We start from the raw sequence: 22288 nt of genomic DNA, 5'->3' as shown, positions 1-22288 counted from the left end.
ACTGAAATAATATCTTTCAATAACACATCTTTTTTATTAATCTTACCTTAGAAGTTACAAAATATCCTAAATATGTGTCGGAAAAAATTGCAGAAAATGTTTTTGGGAGTGGGGAGGGGCGCAGTTTCGGCAGTTCTGCCAAGGCGGCAGGATGACCTAGGTAGGACTTCGTTTACGGAAATGCACTCCTACGCATATGTTTCTGGTGTGACAAACGAATGCTCTGACACCCTATGGCACATCGAATGGCCCGTTAAATCACTCGATTTAACTTCACAGAAAATTTCTAGGACTGTTTGGCGGGTGAAGGGCAGCAATGAGTCTTTCCGTAATTTGATAGACATGTGGAATCTGATTGTCACTGAATGGCCACATCTACGTTTGGCACACCGTAAGAAACTCGTGGATTGTCTTCCCCACTGAACTGATTCCATTATCAAGACTAGGGGCTGTGTTACATGGTATTAGCGTGACGTGTCCTACGGGTGACTAGTTTTATTGGCCTGTGCTCATTTAGAAAGAAATAAAAAACGTCAGGCCGTATGTGACAGACAAGTCATGTACCTTAGGAGGTAGAAGTAGAGACTGGCTGGCTGGGCTGGCTCTGAGCACTATGGGACTCAACTGCTGTGGTCATAAGTCCCCTAGAACTTAGAACTACTTAAACTTAACTAACCTAAGGACAGCACACAACACCCAGCCATCACGAGGCAGAGAAAATCCCTGACCCCGCCGGGAATCGAACCCGGGAAGCGAGAACGCTACCGCACGACCACGAGATGCGGGCGAAGTAGAGACTGGAGTTATTATTCCTAAATGATGGACTTGTCAGTACGTACATCATTTAAACACAAAATTGAAAAGATAAGCTGCAGTGTAAAGTTATCGTCCATTTGAAGAGCAGTCCTCGCTTTCGCGTGAAGCCGTTTTATAAACGAGATGGTCATGACTAATGAACATTTGTCTCGGACCGGAAGCCGAACAGGATTTCCCGCTTTCCGCGTGCAGTCCCTTGAACCATTAGGCTATTTCGGCATCCCCCCAGGACTGGCTCAAACTTTCAGTGTCACTGATATTTCCTCCTATTCCTTCCGTGCTCTACCACCTCAGGTTGCGACGCTGGGTATCTGGGGGTAGCACCACTGCGATAACGGACTCGGAGGAGGGTCATGGCATACCATTCCGCAGGGTATATACAGGGGAAATATTAAGTAAGAGGAAAAAATTGGAACTAGAAGATTCATACGCTTGGAAACGGACGGTGTGTCTTCAATATAGCAATTACCATTAGTATATTACATTATTTATTTCCTGGTTTTATTTAATCGTAAACCTTCACACTCGTCATAAATGGTTTACAGGAAATCTGCAGGGAATGGTTGAATCATTGCGTCAGTAGTGGTTTAGTTTCAATGTTTGGGGTAACGATTATTGGTGGCCTACTATTTGGACTACTTGTTTTGCCATAACGCCTTTATTGACACACGTTTGTGTGGAATTCCCGCAGAAAACTCTGCCCCTTTAACTGCAGAAGTCTCGTCAGCAATACGAGCAAGAGGTAACGTGGCTAATGCATGATGGAGCACCAGCCCACTTAGATACCATTGTTCGTCAACACCTCTACAGCATCTTCCTTAGGAGACGATTCGGACGAGAGAAGTAGGGAACAGGGGTTCTGGTGACTTTTGATATCAAATTAATTACACTACTGGCAATTAAAATTGCTACACCAAGAAGAAATGCAGGGTGATAAACGTGTATTCATTGGACAAATATATTATACTATAACTGACACGTGTTTACATTTTCACGCAATTTTGGTGCATAGGTCCTGAGAAATCAGTACCCAGAACAACCACCTCTGGCCGTAGTAACGGCCTTGATACGCCTGGGCATTGAGTCAAACAGAGCTTGGATGGCGTGTACAGGTACTGCTGCCCATGCAGCTTCAACACGATACCACAATTCATCAAGAGTAGTGACTGGCGTATTGTGACGAGCCAGTTATTCAGCCACCATTGACCAGACCTTTTCAATTGGTGAGGGATCTGGAGAATGTGCTTGTCATTTTCTGTATCCCGTACAGGACCTGCAACATGCGGTCGTGCATTATCCTGATGAAATGTAGGCTTCCGCAGGGATCGAATGAAGGGTAGTGCCACGGGTCGTAACACATCTGAAATGTAACGTCCGCTGTTCAAAGTGACGTCAGTGGGAACAAGAGGTGACCGAGACGTGTAACCAATGGCACTCCATACCATCACGCCTGCTGATACGCCAGTATGGCGATGACGAATAGACGCTTCCAATGTTGATTCATAGCGATGTCGCCAAACACGGATGCGACCGTCATGATGCTGTAAACAGAACCTGGATTCATCCGAAAAAATGTCGTTTCGGCATTCGTGCAAAAAATGGCTCTGAGCACTATGGGACTTAACTTCTGAGGTCATCAGTCCCCTAGAACTTAGAACTACTTAAACCTAACTAACCTAAGGACATCACACACATCCATGCCCGAGGCAGGATTCGAACCTGCGACCGTAGCAGTCGTGCGGTTCCAGAATGTAGCGCCTAGAACCGCTCGGCCACCCAGGCCGGCCCATTCGTGCACCCAGGTTAGTCGTTGGGTACACCATCGCAGGCGCTCCTGTCTGTGACGCAAAAAAATGGTTCACATGGCACTGAGCACTATGGGACTCAACTGCTGTGGTCATCAGTCCCCGCCGGCCGCTGGTGGCCGAGCGGTTCTGGCGCTACAGTCTGGAACCGCGCGACCGCTACGGTCGCAGGTTCGAATCCTGCCTCGGGCATGGATGTGTGTGTTGTCCTTAGCTTAGTTAGGTTTAAGTAGTTCTAAGTTCTAGGGGACTTATGACCTCAGCAGTTGAGTCCCATAGTGCTCAGAGCCATTTGAACCATTTCATCAGTCCCCTAGAACTTAGAACTACTTAAACCTAACTAACCTAAGAACATCACACACACCCGTGCCCGAGGCAGGATTCGAGCCTGCGACCGTAGCAGCAGCGCGGCTCCGGACTGGAGCGCCTAGAACCGCACGGCCACCGCGGCCGGCTGTCTGTGATGCAGCGTCAGGGGTAACCGCAGCCATGGTCTCCGAGCTGATAGTCCATGCTACTGCAAACGTCGTCCAACTGTTCGTGCAGATGGTTGTTGTCTTGCAAACGTCCCCATCTGTTGACTCAGGTATCGAGACGTGGCTGCACGATCCGTTACATTCACTCGACTGCTAGTGATACGAGGCCGTTGGGATCCAGCACGGCGTTCCTTATGACCCTCCTGGACGCAGCGATTCCATATTCTGCTAACAGTCATTAGATTTCGACCAACGTGAGCAGCAATGTCGCGATGCGATAAACCGCAATCGCGATAGGCTACAATCCTACCTTTATCAAAGTCGGAAACGTGATGGTACGCATTTCTCCTGCTTACACGAGGCATCACAACAACGTTTCGCCGGGCAACACCGGTCAACTGTTGTTTGTGTATGAGAAATCGGCTGGAAACTTTCCTCATGTCATCACCTTGTAGGTGTCGCCACCGGCGCTAACGTGGTATGTTTGCTCTGAATAGCTAATCATCTGCGTATCACAGGATCTTCTTCCTGTCGTTTAAATTTCGGGTCTGTAGCACGTCATCTTCGTGGTATAGCAATTTTAATGGCCAGTAGTGTAATTGATCAATTGTTGGCCCTACCCTCTCCCACCTGGAAATTGGCGGGAAAAGGACTCAATCTGTGCTGAGCCGACGGACAGGACAGATATGAGTCTTTATTTTGTAGAAAGTGTAGAATATTGTTTATTTAAACAATCTGAGCTGGCGCCGATCAAGCACTGGGAAGTAACTCCGTCCAGTTCCGCCAGTAACTTCTGGATGTGGAGTGGATATATTCGTTATTGGTCTAGCACTAGAGACTTGCTCCAGTCAGTGTAGCCAAGGATATGGAAAGGATGGGTCGTAATAATAGTAGGACAGCAACCTATCACTGAAGTACAGTGCTGATCTATAACTGAATAAATGCTGGATGTGGAGAGGATATTTTCGCTATTAGTTTAGCACTAGGGAGTTGCTGTAGCCAGTCTAGCCAATAGCGGTATATGGAAGGGTGGGTAATATTGATAGGAAAGCAACCTGTCACTGAAGTATAGGTGAGCAGCCTCCTGCCAATATACAATTGAACAGCTGCTGCTGGGAGAGACATAAGGATGGGTAATAACATTGGAACAGCGACCCATTGCCCCTATATACAGGACTCATGTAGCAACATCATTTGGAAATGAAACACATTTACATCTATTTAAGAGTCGCAAGTCATCCTAACCAACAGAAACATGAGAAACATATGGCACAGAATTTTTTATGAATCTAGTGCTCATTATGTTACCTGAACACAGCGTCTCAAGACAAAAAAGAAAACTTATCAGTCATTTCCAATGTAGTCCAACGCCATATACAGAGTGTATTGTGTACCTGAAGAGCCGGCTAGCCGAGAAACGGCGACTCGCGACAGCTTTCTTGAGCCTCGACTTCAGGTAGCCAGAGCCTTCATGACCACTCCTGCCGTAGACTATGGCACAACGCGGTGCCACTCGGATGAACTGCAGTTCCACGTCTGACATAGACTTCTCAGTTTAAGAAATCCGAAACGGGATGTTGTTTTATCAATACACCTTGAATTTCCCACACGAAATGTAGATTCCTCCGTTCTATATGAGTTATCTTCTAAGGCAGAAGAAACTGGACCAAACATAAGTTTTCACATTGCTAAAGTATCGTTACTTGTTGTGAAAATCCTGTACAGCACTATAGTGTAGGCTATATTTCCTCTAAGTATCCTCTCATCAAGTGAAAAATCTGTCCTTACCAGCTTAACACCCGGTGTGTATTGCATCGCAGCACTAGAATACAAAAGTCATTTTTGACTCATCACAGCCTCTGTCACAGGATACCTCTTCACTTTTGAATTCTCTTAAAGTAAAAAAATGTCTCGTCACTTACGAAATGTCTCAATGTAGCACCACAGAGAAGTTGTAAATATCAGGTTTATACTATGTATCACTTGGCCCGCCCGGCTAGCCACGTGGTCTAACGTGCTGCTTCCCGAGAGGGAAGGCGTGCCGACCCCCGGCACGAATCCGCCTGGCGGAGTAGTGTCGAGGTCCGGTGTGCCAGCCAGCCTGTGGATTGTTTTTAAGGCGGTTTTCCATCTGCCTCGGAGAATGCTGGCTGGTTCCCCTTATTCTGCCTCAGTTACACTATATCGGCGATTGCTGTCCGCCGGCCGCTGTGGCAGAGTGGTTCTAGGCGCTTCAGTCCGCAACGGCGCTTCTGCTACGGTCGCAGGTCCGAACCCTGGCTCGGGCATGGATGTGTGTGATGTCCTTAGGTCAGTTAGGTTTAAGTAGCTCTAAGTCTAGGGGACTGATGGCCTCAGATGTTAAGTCCCATAGTGCTTAGAGCCATTTGAACCATTTTTTGATTGCTGTGCAAACACTGTCTCCACGTAAGCGTACACCACAATTACTCTACCACTCAAACATTTGGGGTTACACTCGTGTGGTCTGAGACGTTCCAGGGCGGGTCCACACAGTAACCCTGGGTTTCGGTGTGGGGCGGCGGTGGGGTGGGTGGACTGCTGTGGTCTGTTGTGGGGTTGTGAACCACTGAGGGCTACGGCGCGACGAAGCCTCTCCGTCGTTTCTAGGTCCCCAGTTTAATACATACAATACACACACACGTATTACTTTATAAACTCGATAATATAGCTGATTTTATTACGATGATCATCTCTCTCATTGTAGGAGAAACACTGAAATTCCATTAAAAGAACTAGCTGCAACGAAAAAAAGCCTGACATACCGCTCCAACTCTTGAATCATATCCGTGGAACTTTCGCCCTTGCTTCTAACCGCCTGGTGGCTCGTCATTGATATCAAATTGATAGTCTAATTAAATTAATCATGAGAGTTCCTTTGCATGGTGAGGTTGTTTTTTTTTTTTTTTAGTCGCGTCACACTCGCCAGGTAACTGTTACAGATGCTTACCTGACGTCCCTGTAGGCTTCCCACAGGTTAGGTAGTCACTTCCTCCGATACAAAGATGGGTAGTAACCGTTGTCAAATAGCTGAAGATACCCAAGCTAATTGCGATCTGTCCCTTGGTAGCCTTGTCACGCTGATGGAAGTAATTCACTTAGAATTCTGGTATACTGCTCCTGGATTAATTGTGCTGAGTCAATGGTGCTGTAGCATGTTTCAGTCTCTTCTCCACCTCCACGACGCCTCCGACACCGGGTCGCATGTGAACAGCTGTCGCCAATGCCACTGGGTTGCAAACCTCCGCCCGTACATCTGGGCTGTACTGCTCCAAGCCAACACCCACCGCTCGCCGTGCCGGACAGCTGTTAATGATTTCAGACTCGCAAAATTTGACCTATCCTTCTCAGAAGAACTGTGCACTTAATTGTTGCTGGGGTAAATACCAGGATGTTGAACAGTATGGTTCCCCTCATCCCTCCTGCAAACTAAAACATTCTGAGATGTGTTTTCGAAATAGCCCAAAAAGGCTGACGCAGTGAGGAACTACTATAATTGCAGTCTGGTTTCTGTAAATGACCTATCGCTTCCTGTATTTTATCCTCACTATCTTCAGTTCAACATTGTCAAAAGCTTTCTCCAAATCTAGAAATGCTATAAAAGCAGGTTTGCCTTTCTTCAGACTAATAACTCGTCTCAATATTTGACAAACATGACTTATTAAACTGATGATTGGATGATATTAATATCTTTCTTTCTGCAGTACATGCCTATTGATCGCCACACCCTAAATGTGTACAAGTCTGCAGACCTAGGTTTCCCTCAGAATACAGCCCTGCAAAAACGACCCTATTGGCTCCCGCCAAATTAGTGGGTAGATGCTTCAAGAACTGAAACGGGAAACACTGGAGAGAAGACAATGTTCTTTTCGAGGGACACTCTTGAAAACCGCCATTTGAAGCTGACTGCACTGTCTGTCTGTATTTAAACACGCTACAATATTAAAGGCACGTGGTTTCTTGAGGTTTGGGGTTATCTCCCCTCTCGCAAACACAAGGTCTGTTCATTTATTAAGGTGCGATCAGTCGCGAAGTGGAAACAGTGAAAATCCGACGAAGCTTTGCACAAGTGATGGGAAGTGTGTCTAGTATGCTCGTCGATTGCGTTATGTTACTCTTTTCGTTCCGAGCGTGCACTGAGCACGTAAGGATTCCTAGAAAATAGTGTCCTTGTCATGATGAGTGCCTGCTAAGAGATTTCGCCCGATTTCATGCAACCCACATAACGTAACTATCATTCATTTCCCTCGTCATGACAATTCTCGGCTGCACACTGCGTGTGTAATGAAGACGCTCCTGCAGCGTTTCCCACGGAAAATGTTTGCTTACCCAACATACAGCCCCGACTTCGCTCTTCCTGCGTTTCGTCTCACATAAGCTGCTGTCTATGAAGATAACATTTTGGCGCAGACAACGAGCTACAGACCAGCTTAGGGAACTGGCGGAAAGCACAGTTGGTTGCCTGCTATGATGAGGGTATGAGAAAGTTGGTACAATGTAATGACAAAACTGTAAGTCGGAGCGGCGAGTATGTAGAGAAATAGGGGGAAGGTGTAGGTAATTGTTGCCAATAGAACATTTTTCATTTCAGAAAAGACTTCCTGACACTTAAATCTATAACAAATTTCTCTTCTTCAGAAACGCTTTCCTTGTCATTGCCAGTCTACATTTTATATCCTCTCTACTTCGAACATCATCAGTTATTTTGCCCTCCAAATAGCGAAACTCATCTACTACTTGAAGTGTCTCATTTCCTAATCTAATTCCCTCAGCATCACCCGATTTAATTCGACTACATTCCATTATCCTCGTTTTGTTTTTGTTGTTGTTCATCTTATATCCTCCTTTCAAGACACTGCCTATTCCGTTCAACTGCTCTTCTAGGTCCTTTGCTGTCTCTGACAGAATTACAATGTCATCGGCATACCTCAAAGTTTTTATTTCTTCTCCATGGATTTTAATTCGTACTCCATATTTTTCTTTTGTTTCCTTTACTGCTTGCTCAATATACAGATTGAATAACACCGGGGACAGGCTACAACCCTGTCTCATTCCCTTCCCAACCACTGCTTCCCTTTCATGCCTCTCGACTCTTATAACGCCCATCTCGTTTCTGTACAAGTTGTAAATAGCCTTTCGCTCCCTGTATTTTACCCCTGCTACCCTCAGAATTTCAAAGCTTTCTCTAAGTCTGTAAATGCTACAAACGTAGATCTGCCTTTCATTAACCTATCTTCTATGAGAAATAATAGAGTCAGTATTGCCTCACGTGTTTCTGCGTTTCTTCAGAATCCAATCTGATCTTGCGTGAGGTTGGCTTCTACCTTTCTCCATTATTCTGTAAAGAATTCGTGTTAGTATTTTGTAACCGTGACTTATTAAACCGATTGTTCCGTAATTTTCCCACCTGTCAACACCTGCTTTATTTGGAACTGGAATTTTTATATTCTTCTTGAAGTTTGTGGGCATTTCTCCTGTCTCATATCTCTTGCTCACCAGATGGACATGTTTTGTCATGGCTGGCTCTCCAAAGGCTATCAGAAGTCCTCAAAGAATGCTGTCTACTCCCGGGGCCTTGTTTTGACTTAGGTCTTTAAGTGCTCTGTCAAATTCTTCACGCAGTATCTTATCTCCTATATCATCTTCGTCTACGTTCTCTTCTATGTCATCTTCATCTACGTTCTCTTCCATTTCTATAACATTGGTCTCAAGTACATCTCCCTTGGACGGATCCACTATATATTCCTTCCACCTTCCAGCTTTCCTCTCTTTGCTTAAGAGTGGTTTTCCATCTGAGCTCTTGATATTCATGCAGGTGGTTCTCTTTTCTCCTAAGGAGTCTTTACTTTTCCTGCAGTCGGCATCTGTCGTTCCCCTAGTGCTATATGCTTCTAAATCCTTACATTTGTCCTCTAGCCATTCCTGCTTAGCCGTTTTTCACTTCGTGTCAGTTTTTTTTAGACTGCATTTTTGTACTTTCTTCTTTCACCAATTAAATTCAGTAGCTCTTGTGGTACCCTCGGATTTCCACTAGCCCTCGTGTTTTTACCTATTTGATCACCTGCTGCCTTCACTATTTCCTCTTACAAAGCTACCCAATCCTCTTCTACTGTATTCCATTCCCCTTTTCTTGTAATTTTATCACACGAAATGTTTTTTGTTAAGGCCCCTTTTTCTCAGGAATGTACACGTATCAAGTTGAAATTTATGTCACATACTGAGGTCTATGGCCCTTGGGTGTTATAGAAATGTTAAGCTTCTAATTCAAATTTACAAAGTTAAAAGATATGGTCAGTTATGTCACATATTTTGATACTCGCAAACTCACTCATTAAAACCTGTAGAGTACTTCCCCTTGACGAAGAATCTTGAAATCTGGAAAGAAGAAAGGTTTCACAGTACAAGTAAAGAAAAAACCAGGAAATCGTTATTTAGCAATTACATCAAAAGAAAAAATATTTATTTTGTGTTTGTGATGCCACTTCAACTTAAAATTAAAACGTTCTCGGAAGTCTTGTAATATGTGGGGCCGTTTCTTGCTAGAACCAATGTCGATAACACACAAAAATCGTCGAAATCCTCTATTCCCGGAATGGATGAACTGTCTGTATGCACAGTTAAGTTTGCACCGTAGCCTCAGTGAGCGGGTCACACTCACGCCCGGTCAACCTTTTTTTTAATTGCGAAAAAACGGGAAGGAATTGTATACTTCTCATTTTTGGACTTCATAGCCAAGGACACTGGCCGTGACTACCTGAAACCCAGCGGAGGTGTTGGGAATTTAATTCATGGAATTGTCGCAAATTCTGTTAGTTACTAAGAGTATGGGACCACTGGTCACACGCTGGCGATGGAAATGTTTTTATCACAAGAATCCGATCCGCTTATCTACGAGTCGACCGCCCTATTACTAGCGCTAGTAATGTGGCCAGTAGTCGGGCACTGTTGGTGCAATCTGAATTTGCAGCAATGTCCTGGATTGAACTCCACACCTCTACACAGTGTCTCAGGTAGTGGCGGCAAGTGTTGCTAGTAATGATGTTTCTCACCATCAACGACAACAATGTTGACACGAAGATATGCACACACTCGTGATATGCGCCTACACAAAACAGTTAAGAAATCTGGCACGCAAGCTGTCCGAGTGGTCGGCACGCTGTTAGTAAACTCCTGCAGTGGCGCCAGTGGCTGCGAAATCTCCGTGAAAGAAAAATAGAGTAAGGCCGTCCATTTAAGCTCCCACTTAACGTGCGGCGTACGTAAGTTGTCAACTATATTTAACCAGTAAGTCCACCCCCCTCCATTTTTTAAAGAATCTAACTACTATACAGGGTGGTCCATTGATCGTGACCGGGCCAAATATCTCACGAAATAAGCGTCAAACGAAAAAGCTACAAAGAACGAAATTTGTCTAGCTTGAAGGGGGAAAATAGATCGCGCTATGGTTGGCCCGCTAGATGGCGCTGCCATAGGTCAAACAGATATCAACTGCGTTTTTTTTAAATAGGCACCCCCATTTTTATTGCATATTCGTGTAGTACGTTAGAAATATTAATGTTTTAGTTGGACCACTATTTTCGCTTTGTGATAGATGGCGCTGTAATGGTCACAAACATATGGCTCACAATTTTAGAGGAACAGTTGGTAACAGGTAGGTTTTTTAAATTAAAATACAAAACGTAGGTACGTTTGAACATTTTATTACGGTTGTTCCAATGTGACACATGTTCCTTTGTGAACTTATCATTTCTGAGAAGGCATGCTGTTACAGCGCGATTACCTGTAAATACCACATTAATGCAATAAATGCTCAAAATGATGTCCGTCAACCTCAATGCATTTGGCAATACGTGTAACGACATTCCTCTCAACAGCGAGTACTTCGCATTCCGTAATGTTCGCACATGCATTGACAATGTGCTGACGCATGTTGTCAGGCGTTGTCGGTGGATCACGATATCAAATATCCTTCAACTTTCCCCACAGAAAGAAATCCGGGGACGTCAGATCCGGTGAACGTGCAGGCCATGGTATGGCGCTTCGACGACCAATCCACCTGTCATGAAATATGCCACTCAATACCGCTTCAACCGCACGCGAGCTATGTGCCGGACATCCATCATGTTGGAAGTACATCGCCATTCTGTCATGCAGTGAAACATCTTGTAGTAACATCGGTAGAACATTATGTAGGAAATCAGCATACATTGCACCATTTAGATTGCCATCGATAAAATGGGGGCCAATTATCCTTCCTCCTATAATGCCGCACCATACATTAACCCGCCAAGGTCGCTGATGTTCCACTTGTCGCAGCCATCGTGGATTTTGCGTTGCCCTATAGTGCATATTACGCCGGTTTACGTTACCGCTGTTGGTGAATGACGCTTCGTCTCTAAATACAACGCGTTTAAAAAATCTGTCATCGTCCCGTAATTTCTCTTGTCCCCAGTGGCAGAACTGTACACGACGTTCAAAGTCGTCGCCATGCAATTCCTGGTGCATAGAAATATGGTACGGATGCAATCGATGTTGATGTAGCATTGTCAACAACGACGTTTTTGAGATTCCCGATTCTCGCCCAGTTTGTCTGCTACTGATATGGTTATTAGCCGCGACAGCAGCTAAAACACCTACTTGGGTATCATCATTTGTAGCAGGTCGTGGTTGACGTTTCACATGTGACTGAACACTTCCTGTTTCCTTAAATAACGTAACTATCCGGTGAACGGTCCGGACACTTGGATGATGTCGTCCAGGATACCGAGCAGAAGCCCGTTGGGCATTTTCATCACAATAGACATACATCAACACGATATCGACCTTTTCCGCAATTGTTAAACGGGTAATGAAACACGAAGCAAATACCGTCCGCACTGGCGGAATGTTACGTGATACCACGTACTTACACGTTTGTGACTATTACAGCGCCATCTATCACAAAGCGAAAAAAGTGATCCAACTAAAACATTCATATTTCTTTGTGTACTACACCAATATGTAATAAAAATGGGGGTTCCTATTTAAAAAAACGCAGTTGATAGCCGTTTGACATATGACAGCGCCATCTAGCGGGCCAACCATAGCACCATCTGGTTTCCCCCTTCAAACAAGATGAGTTTCGTTCTTTGTAGTTTTTTTTATGCTTATTTCGTGAGATATTTGGCCCGGTCAGTATCAATGAACGACCCTGTATATAAAATAGCTTCAAACGTCTGTTTACGTTACAAATTAGCTAGGTTGTTAAATATTTGACTTAAAGCATGTGAAATCTTTTTGCTTAAAGGTGCAAAACCCAAATTTTTCAAGCGTCTCAACGTTTATGACGTCATATCTCCTGTATTGTGTGTCGTACAGTTATGTAATTTTGCAGGTGCATTAAGTGGTAAATGTGGGCACTGTCTGAAAAGTGTGTTGAGAGTGGAGTTAGCAGTGAAGAAGTAAAGGATTAAAATGTCGTGCCCGATGCTGTAGTTTCGTTGCGTGAACAACGAAAATATAGTAAGCGATAAGCTTCTTTTCCTTTCATTGTTTTGTGGAAGGTGTGGTGTCTATAGGTCCGATGCCACAGTGTAGGTGCACGCTGGTAGTTTGGCACTACGAGATTGGACGAACTACGCCGACCACAGCGCCCTCTGGCTGACGCTGTTAGCTCAACGGGCGCTGCTGTCGTTCCGTCCTAGTTGGTCAAGAGCAGACGATCTAGCAACTTAGCTTCTACTTGTAGGGGGGCTAGAGATTACAGACTTTGCCTTTGTTACTTCTAGTAACCGTTAGCTTTGATACAAGAACCGTTTCGCACCTGCGTGGTCATCTGTACGAAAAGGTAAGTAATGTGTTTGTTTATACACCAGGAGCGAAGTGCTTTACCTCAACTGCTCCTATTCGCTTTCTTCATTCGGCCTATTTTGTAGATCTCAGGAGCAGACCCACGCGCCGCCTTCCAGGCGGGATACAAAAGAAGGTGTCAGTGAGAAAAAAGTTTCGAAAAAGTTTGGAGTTATGTGTAACGTTTGTTGAAAATCTCATTGTGAAATGCTGGATGAATATAGTCTGGGTCATGTCCGCGGAGTGAGTTATCCTGCTTCAAGACTTTGATACTTGACTTGTTGTGTCAAACCTTTAATGTAAGACTTAATGATTAAGTTACGGCAGCAATTTAAAGTTTTACATGATATACTGAAAATCAAAATTACTTTCTGTTGTGTCGGTAGCTGGGCCGACACCGTGAAGTTGAGATGCCTGAAAAGGCAAGCTAGACTAACGCAGACGGGCGTGAAGTACTGGAACAGGATACGTAATTAATGTTAGGAAGAAAAGTACGGAGCAGGTTTAATACTTAACTTTACTAAATCAGGGTGGTACATCGATCTTGACGATACACAGGAGACTTTAAGTACAATCACTGTATGGCTAATGGCGCCTTGCAAGTTCGTAGCCATTAACTTAGCTGATGGCTATTCTGTCTCTCGGCTAATGAGAGAGAAAGGCTTCGTACATCTGGTCGGTAGCTAGGTTCTCGTACAACTGGGGCGAGTGCTCTCTCGTATCACGAGACCTGCCTTGGTGGTGGCGCTAGGTCTGCGATTACACAGTCGCGACACGCGGGTCCGACATGTACTAAATGGACCGCGGCCGATTTAAGCTACCACCTAGCAAGTGTGGTGTCTGGCGGTGACACCACACTTTCCTCTAGAAGTCGTTAGATAGGCAGCCCGCAACTGGATCCATGCATCGCGCACAAATGTTTGAATGTGATGTTCACCAGAAGATGAGAAGTAAGAAACTGGACGAAATGTTGTTCCGAAACTAACATACGGTTCAAATGGCTCTGAGCACTATGGGACTTAACTTCTGAGGTCATCAGTCCCCTAGAACTTAGAACTACATAAACCTAACTAACCTAAGGACATCACACACATCCATGCCCGAGGCAGTAGCGCCTAGAACCGCTCGGCCACTCCGGCCGGCAAACTAACATAGTACTCAACTGATTTCCCGAGACGAATTCGTCAATAAATAAAATTTCTTCGTCAAATATTTGGTGTTTTTCACGGGAGATAACAGGTAGGAATAAAATGAACTTCTGACACGAGATCCGCGATGACTCACGAAGAAAAAAATGCAAGCAACAAAATTAGGATTAAGTAGTCACGAAGCAAAAAAATTTATGTTACAGCTAAACGCAACAAGAGTGATTTAACATGAGGTCTTGGCACCGCCTTCAACGCCAAAACTTTCCTCCAGAGTACACTTGACATGCTGTTGCCACGGTCGCAGGTTCGAATCCTGCCTCGGGCATGGATGTGTGTGATATCCTTAGGTTAGTTAGGTTTAAGTAGTTCTAAATCCAGGGGACTGATGACCTCAGATGTTAAGTCCCATCGTGCTTAGAGCTATTTGAAGCATTTGAACATGCTGTTGATATTGTGGGTTGGTTTATAAAAAGCGAGCCGCCCCCCCCCCCTCCCCCCATCAGCAGATTCGCAAATCTGCAGCTCCCATGGATATGCTTATCTTGTAGTCGTTGATTGTCCAGGCCTGCAGGTGAGCGGATCCATTCTACGGCAGAGGTGGTCTTCATAAATAACAAGAAAAAGCTTTGAGCAATGAAACTTACTGGCAGATTAAAACTAAAACTCAGTGCTGGACTGAGACTCGAACTCTGAATTTTGGCGCGTGAGCTATCCGAGCACGACTCACGGTCTCCCTCACACCTTCACTTCGGCCAGTACATGCTCTACCGTTCACACGTCAAAGAGGTTTGATGCATACCTTGCGGAACTAGAACTCCTAGGAGAAAGGATATTGCGGGGACATGGCTTACCCGCAGCCTGGGCAAAGGTTCCACGTTCGAATTCCGGACCGGCGTAGTGTTTTAATATGCCATGAAGTTTATCTCAGTGCACACTCCGATGCAAAGTGAAAATTTCATTCTGGAAACAATCCGCCACGCTGTGGCTAAGCCATGTCTCCGCAATATATTTTCTTCCAGGAGTGCTAGTCCCGCAATGTATGCAGGAGAACTTCTGTGAAGTTTGGGAGGTAGGAGACGAGGTACTGGCGAAAGTGAAGCTGTGAGGACGGATCGTGAGTCGTGCTTTGGTAGCTCAGTCAACAGAGTACTTGTCCTCGAAAGGCCACACGGTTTTAAACTGCCAAAAAGTTTGAGATCAGTGCACACTCAGTTTCAGATCAGTTCACACTTCACTTAAGACTGAAAATGCATTCAAGTTCGAGTAATGTTTGGTTATTATTACTCAGTACAAAAACAACGTAATTAATAAAATCGAATTACCAGAATCACTGGTCCAGCTACCTCAACACTCTTCAATTGTCTCCACCTAGCTGTCCACATTCACCTGCGGATCTTCCTTTATCGTGATGGGTTGTGACGTCATTCCTGATACGTGAAATAAGCACTACGTCAGTATTACAACCAGTCATACGAATAAAATGAATATTTGTGACGTTTCCCCTGTCGGTGAAGGTCAGTTTTCTCTAAGATTCAATGGATCGAAAAAGTATTGAGAAACCCTTCCAGATTGCCCGTTTTCTTTGGATGCAAATCATGTTTGTAACGAACTCTATTGACTAAAGCAGGTTGACATGGTGATAGAAGGGATGAAAACATACAAGAACTAATGTTGTTTAGAACGTTGTTGACTGAATGAAATAAACTACGTGCATCGACGTGTTTCGACCTTGTACATCTACTGCAATAGTTTAATAGCTTCAAAAGGGTTTTCTAAAAAAGTGTAAAAATTAAGATAACCTTTGTTCTCACATCATGAGGGTTGGTTCATGTATGCTATCCCAAACGAAGCAAATTGAAGGTGGTTCTGACTTTTAGTACGTGTTAGTAATGCTGGGGATAATTCCTAAAACAAAACAAAAACAAAAAACAAAAAAAAAACAAATAGACGGTGCGGAAAGGCATGCGTTTCTATTGCACGCAGTTCACGGTTGAGACGATGTGAACACTCCACCCCAAACTACAAGGGCAACACAGACAGATGGTATTGTCACCTGAAAATTACTGGTAATATCAGTGACTTATACTGTCTCCCTACCTGCCGGCCGTCTCTAATGACATGGATGTCGACAGGACGGTAAACCCTACACCTACAGCTACGTGATTACTCTGCAATTCTGGCAGAGGGTTCATCAAACCATCTTGAAGCTATTTCTCTACCGTGCCACTCTAGAACAGCAGGTGGGAAAAACGAACATTTAAATCTTTCCGTGCGAGTTCTTATTTCTTTTATTTTATTATGACGATCATTTCTCCCATTATAGGTGGGCGCCAAGAAAATATTTTCACACTCTGAGGAGAAAGTTGGTGACTGAAATTTCGTGAAAACATAAAATTACTTTTTTTTATTCTCACTCCAATTCGAATATAATATGCGTGGCACTCTTTCCCCTACTGCGCGATATTACAAAACGAGTTGCCCTTCTAGGAACTTTTTTGATGTCCTCCGCCAGTGTTCATCAGACACAAGGGTATCGTCAGGAATGCCCCATGCACCTGCGATAGGGCTGATCGTATTCTCGATGTGCATTAATGACTGACGGATGGGGTGTAAAGGAATCTGCTACTGTTTGCTCTGACGCAGTTGTGTTTGGGAAAGTGTCGTTGTTGTGTTAGTTTAGGAGGATACAGGATTTCTATTTGGTATGGCGGATGAGAGCTTGGTCTAAAAGTAGAAAATTTAAATTAATGCAAATAAATAGGAAAAAAAATCCTGTAATGTTCGAATACAGTTTTAGTGGTGTACTGCTTGATACAGTCACTTCTATTAAATGTCTAGGTGTAACGTTGCAAAGCGATATGTGACGGAACGAGCACGTATGAGAGATAATAGGAAAGCCAAATGGTCGACAGCAGGTCAGATTGAAGGAAGATTTGGTAGGTTGGTTGGTTTGGGGAAGGAGACCAGACAGCGTGGTCATCGGTCTCATCGGATTAGGGAAGGATGGGGAAGGAAGTCGGCCGTGCCCTTTCAGAGGAACCATCCCGGCATTTGCCTGGAGTGATTTAGAGAAATCACGGAAAACCTAAATCAGGATGGCCGGACGCGGGATTGAACCGTCGTCCTCCCGAATGCGAGTCCAGTGTCTAACCACTGCGCCACCTCGCTCGGTTTGAAGGAAGACATCGGAGCAATTTCGAGGCGTGCTACTAGATTTGTAACCAGTAGGTTCGATCAGAACGCAAATATTAGGGAAATCTGTCGGGAACTGAAATGGCAATCCCTGGAGGGAAGAAGACGTTCTTTTCTCGAAACACTATTGAAAAAATTGGGAGTACCACGTTTGTGGCTGACATCAAAACGATTTGTTGCTGCCTACGTACATAATACAACATATAAAACTGGTTTCTAAACCACTTTGTATACAAACCTATCATCCGCAATTCTATCCCTTGGTGGCAATTTTTCAATTAATTAAGTTATATTATTTAAAACCGTCGCTGTTCTGTTATACTTGACCTAACACGATAAAGTCCGATTGAAAAAGGTCTTCTGCACCCGCGTGTTATTGTTTCAGATACTAGGGCGTGAATGCGCCTAGAAATTGAGCTCAGAAATGCGTTGTCAGTGACCACAGTACCCGCTTAGGTACGGAAAATTGGTCGCTACGTAAGCCTTCAGAAGAATGCATGTACACCCATGCACATAAATTAAGGATAATTGCAGAATGTGGTGCCACACAACGTGGCACTACACAAAACTAGCGCTAATAGCATAGGCACATAGGGAACACCCACGACACAGATCTGTAAGTCCACGGTATTGATGATAAGTTGAGAAAACCGTCCCGAAACACATGTGCTACAAAACGCCACTGTTTCCTGCACATGTACCCCGACACCAATATGAGATATGATCACCATGCACACGTACACAGGCCGCACAATGGGTTGGCATACTGTGGATCAGGTGGTCAAGCAGCTGCTGGGGTACAGCCTACCATTCTTGCACCAGTGCCTGTCGGAGCTCTTGAAGTGTCGTAGGTGTTTGAAGACGAGCAACGATACGTCGACCGAGAGCATCCCAGACGTGCTCGATGGGGTTTAGGTCTGGAGAACAGGCAGGCCACTCCATTAGCCTGATATCTTCTGTTTCAAGGTACTCCTCCACGATGGCAGCTCGGTGAGGCCGTGCGCTATCATCCATCAGGAGGAAGGTGGGAACCACTGCACCCCTGAAAAGGCGGACGTACTGATGCAAAATGACGTCCCAATACACCTGACATGTTACATACAGTTCCTCTGTCAAAGACATGCAGGGGTGTACGTGCACCAATCGTAGTCCTACCCCACAACATCAAACCACGACCTCCATACAGGTCCTTTTCAAGGACATTAAGGGGTTGGTATCTGGTTCCTGGTTCACGTCAGATGAAAACCCGGCGACAATCACTGTTCAGACTATACCTGGAGTCGACCGTGAACATAACTTGGGACCACTGTTCCAATTCCTTGTACTTTGTCCTTGACACCAGCCTTTACGGTCTCTCCTGTGACCAGGGGTCAGTGGAATGCACCTTGCAGGTCTCTGAGCGAATAAACCATGTCTGTTCAGTCGTCTGTAGACTGTGTGTCTGGAGACAACAGTTCCAGTGGCTGCGGTAAGGTCCCAAGCAAGGCTACCTGCGGTACTCCGTCCCGTACTGTAGCGCCTGGACACATCTGCTGGAATCGTTGCCATAATCTTGAAATCACACTTTGTGGCACACGGAGGGCCCGTGCTACGACCTGCTGTGTTTGACCAGCCTCCAGTCGCCCTAGTATTCTACCCCTCATAACGTCATCAGTGTGTGTTCTTTGGACCATTTTTAACACACTGTCACCATTAGCACGTCTGGAACCTAGAATGAAATTTTCGCTCTACAGCGGAGTGTGCGCTGATATGAAATTTCCTGGCAGATTAAAACTGTGTACCGGACCGAGATTCGAACTCGGTACCTTTGCCTTTCGCGGGCAAGTGCTGTACCAACTGAGCTATCCAAGCACGACTCACGCTCTGCTACCTTCCAAACTTCACAGAATCTGTCCTGCGAACCTTGCAGAACTAGCATTCCTGGAAGAAAGGATACTGCGGGGACATGGCTTAGCCACAGCTTGGGGGTCCCGAGTTCGAGTCTCGGTCCAGCACACAGTTATAATCTACCAAGAAGCTTCACGTCTGAAAACGTCTGCACACTTAGTCGCTGCTCCGTACTCTGACATGCACCAACACACCTTTGCGTATGTGGACAGCTGCCAGTGCCACCGTGCGACGACCGCATGTCAGATGCACCGCATGGTGATACCCCGTGGTGATTTAAACCCGCAAACTGCCCACCAGAGCGTTGTTTCAGCATGCATCGGCATTATTCTTAATTCATGAGCATGGGTATAGTTCCAATATGTTATTTTCTGATTCACTTAAAAATATTTGGTGTGACACCTTATACAAATATGTGATATGCAGATTCAAAATGGATGCGTGGTAAGCTATGAGTAACCATGGTTTCATGGAAATTTAATTTCTCTTTGAAAAACCACTTTACACCCTGCCCCCTCCCACCATTTCCTACAGGGCCCGAGGTGTCGTCCTACAATGTGAATATTGTCTCTTAAGCAAGAAAGTTTGACGACTACTACTGTAAAATGTTTTTACGCAATGGATGTAACGTCCAGCGTGAGCCGTCCGTAACAGTGAACACCCTCTGGTGTCTACCCTCTCATTGCATGTGTCAAATACAGCATCTACCTGTTTTCGGGTTTTCGACAACCGAAACTCGCAGCCAGCTTAGTCTGTCACGGCGCCGCTACGGCATGTCGTAGGAGTATAATCTCGTGAGTACCCGGAGAGGAGAGCGGGCATCAGGTGAGGCGGGACCACGGTGAAGTTGTCGCCTCGTAATCAGCGTTGCGGCCAAACATCGAGCAGCACGTAACGCGCTCCGACATGAGAATGATAAGAAGCCAAGAGCCACGGGCAGGCTGACCTCGCCAGCATTCAGTTAACACTGGGACGCGGGCCAGCGCGGCATGCACCCACGCATCTGACACCTGCACCTTCTTACTGGAAAACTCTTATTCCGCTGGTGAGTAAAGTGCTAAACTAAGTCCACTGCCCCTCTTTCTCCTTCTTGTAAAGTAATAACATGTGTTTTGTCCTTGTTGTTGTCATTCTGATCTTCAGTCCGAAGACTGGTTTGATGCAACTCGTTAGTCTGTCCTGTGCAAGCCCCTTCATCTCTTGATAAATGCCGCAATTACACTATTTGTACTTGCTTACACAATTCAAGCCTTGGACTCCATGTAAAATTTTAACCCTAATTGCCCAACGACAATTCCTTGAGGACTCAAAATGTGTTCTTTCAGCCGAGCCCTTCTCATAGTCAAGTTGTGGCATAAATTCCTTTTTTTCAATTTCGACTCATTACCCCCTCATTTGTTATTCGATTTATCCATCTAATCTTCATCATTATTCTGTAGCACCGCATTTCAAAAGTTTCTCTTGTTGTTTGAACTGCTTGTCGTGCACATTTCACTCCCACACAAGCCAGCACTGTAGATAAATACCTTAAGAAAATATTTCATAACAGTTATATTTATATTTTTCAGAAATACTTTTCTTGCTGTTGCCAGTATGCATTTTGTATCTTCCCTACTTTGGCCCAAATAGCAAAACACATCTAAGCCTTTAGCGCCTCATTTCAGCATCGCCTGTTTTAACTCGTCCACGACGACATTCCATGACGCTTTTTTTTTACTTTTATTAATGTTCATTTTATAATCTCTTTTAAACGTACTGCAAGTTTTTATTTCTTCTCCCTGAACTTTAATTACCATTCCAAATTTCTCTTTGGTTTTCTTCAAAGCTTCCTCAATGTAAATATTGAATAACATCTACCGAAGGCTACAACCCTGTCTCACTCCCTTCTCAACTATGGCCTCCCTTTAGTGTTCTTTGAACTCCCGTCTGGTTCGCCGACCGGGGTGGCCGAGGAGTTCTAGGCGCTACAGTCTGGAACTGCGCGACCGCTACGGTCGCAGGTTCGAATCCTGCCTCGGGCATGGATGTGTGTGATGTCCTTAGGTTAGTTAGGTTTAAGTAGTTCTAGGGGACTGATGACCTCACAAGCTAAGTCCCATAGTGCTCAGAGCCATTTGAACCTGTCTGGTTTCTGTACAAGTTGTAAATAACATTTCGCTCCCTGTAGTCTATCCCTACTACCTTCAAATTTCAAGAGTGTACCAGTAGTCCAGTCCACATTGACAAAAGCTTTATTTAAATCTACAAATGCTACAAATGTATTTTTGCCTTGCTCCAACCTGTCTTCTACGGTAAATCATAAGGTCAGTATTGTAGGGAGCACATTGTGCTCAAGTGGGAGCGACCTCGATGCTTGTAAAACAATAAACTGGTAGCCAAGACCGCAGGAATTCTTTTTATTCCATGATTGCCGAGCGGTTTAAGGCGCTGCAGTCATGGACTGTGCGGCTGGCCCCGACGGAGGTTCGTGTCCTCCCTCGGGCATGGGTGTGTGTGTTTGTCCTTCGGGTAGTTTAGGTTATGTAGTGTGTAAGCTTAGGGACTGATGACCTTAGCAGTTAAGTCTCATAAGATTTCACACACATTTGAACATTTTATTCCATGAGTACCGGTTTTGGCGAAACTAAAGTCGCCATCATCGGATCTTAGGACACATACAGGTTACAACATCTAGGCAAACAATGGTGATATTAACAGTTGCCTGTAACACGCAGACCTTACAAAATTGTCGTAAGTAACACATAGGCGTCCAGGAGAGATGACATTATAATTGTTAAGTGTCACCATTACATACAAGCGCAAGCTAGGTACTAGTACCGATCTATAATGGCGACTTTAGTTTCGCCGAAACCGGTAATCATGGAATAAAAAGAATTCCTGCGATCTTGGCTACCAGTTTATTGTTTTACAGGTCAGTATTGCTTCCCGTGTTCCTACATTTCTCCAGAACAGAAAGTAATCTTCCCGGAGGTCGGCTTCTGCCAACTTTTCCGTTCTTCTGCAAATAATTCGTGTCAATAGTTTGCAACCATGACTTACGAAACTAATTGCTCGGGAGTATTCTTACCTGTCAGCATCTGTCTTCTTTGGAATTGCAATTATTACATTCTTCCTGAAG

At 44.8% G+C, this 22288-nt stretch overlaps 1 protein-coding gene across 2 annotated transcripts in view; it reads left to right on the top strand.

The window, feature by feature from the left end:
* LOC126463418 (gamma-butyrobetaine dioxygenase-like) overlaps positions 1–22288 on the top strand; it is a 200870-nt gene that overhangs the window by 22691 nt on the left and 155891 nt on the right. Inside the window, exon 1 of one of the 2 annotated variants that reach the window (XM_050096155.1) lies at positions 20146–20215. The exons of the other annotated variant lie outside the window; for it this stretch is intronic. The gene's annotated coding sequence lies outside the window, so the exon portion shown is untranslated. Of the gene's footprint in view, positions 1–20145; positions 20216–22288 lie in introns of those variants that run through there. 2 annotated transcript variants of the gene reach the window in all.

Source organism: Schistocerca serialis, chromosome 1 (genome assembly GCF_023864345.2).
Source record: "Schistocerca serialis cubense isolate TAMUIC-IGC-003099 chromosome 1, iqSchSeri2.2, whole genome shotgun sequence".
Lineage (NCBI taxonomy): Eukaryota > Metazoa > Arthropoda > Insecta > Orthoptera > Acrididae > Schistocerca > Schistocerca serialis.
This window is presented reverse-complemented; position numbering and strand designations above follow the sequence as displayed.